We start from the raw sequence: 3,011 nt of genomic DNA, 5'->3' as shown, positions 1-3,011 counted from the left end.
GAAAGAAAGGTGGGGACTGGATGTCAGGACAGTTCAAAGATGATGTGCTTTCTTTAACGTTAACACCCGCTTTGAGGGGGTTTACTTCTGGCATCTAAAAGGCCTGTTAACCTCAATGCACAAGAACAATGGAAGGACTGGCTTAAAACCTTTCACAAAAGCAGTTATAGGCCTGGGCCATGACTACCACGATGCCCTGCCCAGTTAGGAATTTATGATTAGATCACCCTCGAGGTTGCTTCCCATACGGAACCCCCCCTTTTTTAAATATCCATATGGGACATGTCATTGACTCTCTGACCTTGATTCAATCCTAACTGCTATCACTTGGGTGTCTAGAAGCCTCTCAACAAATTTCACCTGTCCAATAGGAACTCATATTCAGGATCAGTCTCCCATCACCCCCAAAACACGGAGCTCCTCCACGACTCCTCTCAGAACACATCAGTCATAGGAGCTAGTTCTCGGTCATCTTTTTAACTTCTCTCTCTCTCAGTCGCTTCCTAGACTTTCTTCTATTTCCTCATTCACTCCTTTATTTGGTATGTCATGAAATAAATATTTATTGAGCATCTCCTCTGTGCCAGGGACTAGGCTAGTGTCCTGGCTAAAAGTACAAAGATGAATCACTGCCTTTGTCTTCAAGCCCATTTCCCAAAGTCCCTTGGCTTTCACTTATTGCTGGGCAATTTTACCTATAATCATTGCTAAAAATACATACTCTGCTAAATCTTAACTCACAGTATTTGCTTTATAATGTTTCTTGAACCCTAGATGTTTATTTGTAATTGTTTATTGGACTTCACTTAATTATCCCCCACAAAAAAACCCTCAAACTCAACATGGTCAAAATTTAACTCATAACATATCACTCCCCCTAACCACCTCCATGACACTGAGCCTAACTGATGGTACCATCATTTGCCGAGTCATCTGAACTAGCAAACTGGGAGGTTTTTTATTATTTACCTTTCACGTGCAATGGGTCACCAGGTCCTGTCAACTCAATCTCATAAATACCTCTTTTTCTGTGCATCCTTACTGGTACTGTTTTGGTGAACTTCTATCAAATGCATTATTCTTCGATTCTTCTGACTTGTATACTTCTAATCCCATTCTCTCCAAATGCATCCTCAATACTGCTATCAGGATGTCAAAAGGAATTAGAAGGTTTACAAAACATGTATTCTATACAGTAGCAAGATTTCAATGAACAAAAGAAGTAACAAAACAAAAATAATCTATGAAAATAAGATGCCGCCAGAAATAATATCTAACATGCATTCCTTCTTACTAGGATCCCACGGCCGTTCTAAATGCTTTACACATGTTATCTCATTCAATCTCAGACACCCCTAGGAGAACTGATAAGGAACTTGAAAGGGTACTAGCAACACGTCCAAGGTCACTGGGCTGGTGAACGAGCTGGTCTGAACCCAAACTGTCTGTCTCCCAGTGCATGCTCTTAATCACTCACTATGCTGCCTCCCAGGAATGAAATCGAAGCACAAAAGTTATGCCGTGAAATTTTATACACTTGCTCCAGGCGGGCAACAGATTTAACTCTTACCTCTCAAACGGCCAACACAAAGAACCAAGAAAACACAAGAGATCTGCAGTTTGGAAAAGTCAAAACAAACTAGTTGCTCATGGAAAACACTGCAGTTTAATTCTCAGATGAATGGGAAGCAACAAGAAAGTGGGAGCTAACCTACATAAGCCAATCCTGCTGCTCAAAACTCTCAAGGCCTGACATTCTCCCCCTGGAGAGCGAGGCAGCCCCGCCCCCTGCTTCCCACCCCTCCCCAGGGGCTTTCCCTTTGCCTTCCCCTCTCCTGAGCTCCAAGGGCCCTGCCTCTGCTTCTGTAACTTGTTTCCTGAGCCTACAGAGCCCAGCCGCTAACTTCTACTACCTACGTAGCTTTCTAAATAAATGTTTTCTTATAATTTGAAAAAATGAAACAGAACAACCAAATAAAACCTCTCCGGTTCTTTTGGTCGGACCTCTCTCTCTGAGGGTTGCAGGTAGATAGAGCTAGAGGTTCCCCCCCCAGGCAGTCACACCACTGGGGCGAAAGCAAGTCTCAGTGTAAATTGTGACCCTCTTTCAACATAGAATAGCACCCAGGCACACAAAATACAGTCCCACGAGCTTACTAATTTGGCAAAGGCTCAGCTTCTGCCTCCAGCACTCAGACAAGCACCGCACAGCAATGGTTGACGCAGGCAGATGTCGCATTCTAGCGACAGGAGCATCCAGCCTTGTCCTTGGACCCAGTCACAGACTCTTCTGTTGAACTCAGGACATCTGCCACTGTCGCATCACTTGCCATTCGTGCAAGGACAGTGGGTACATTTCCAATATTTCCCGCAAATCTACCCTCCTCGAATGCTCGTCAAACACCAGTGAAAACTTATTTCTATCACCTCATTGTCAGGGTGTTTTTTTAAAAAACGTTTTGGGCCATAGACCCATCTGGCCGTCTGACAAAGCCTGTGGACTACTTCTCGGAATAATGTTTTTAAATGCATTAAAAAATATTCCAAAGAAAACCAGTTATAATGGAATGCAGTTATCAAAAATAGTAATAAAAACACGTTTTTCTCTTCTAAAGCATTGAATAATAAGGCCTAAAAACCACTGTAGCTCTGAAGAAATAATAAATCTACTTTTTATTTCGAGATACCCACAATAACGTAATGCTACGTGGAAATGGATCAGATTGTTGGTGAACCCAACAACCTGATGCCCTTTAAAAGCTGCCAGTATTTCATGGCATCCGGTAATGATGGCTTCATGTCTCCATCTCCAGGTTAGACATATTCCTAACACAGGGACCAGAAAGATAACAAGCCCATAGATGGGGCAATGTTATTTCTGGCCAGAAATAACAGCAAGCAACTTTGTAACTTAAATGACAGTATTAACATATGAAAAGAATCTCCCAACTACTGAGTGCACAAAACCTATAGGAAACCCAGAAACTGTGAAGCTAGAGAGCAGCCTTGCT

The sequence above is a fragment of the Myotis davidii genome, unplaced genomic scaffold, assembly GCF_000327345.1.
Source record: "Myotis davidii unplaced genomic scaffold, ASM32734v1 scaffold2378, whole genome shotgun sequence".
NCBI lineage: Eukaryota > Metazoa > Chordata > Mammalia > Chiroptera > Vespertilionidae > Myotis > Myotis davidii.
Note: the sequence above shows the minus strand (reverse complement) of the source record.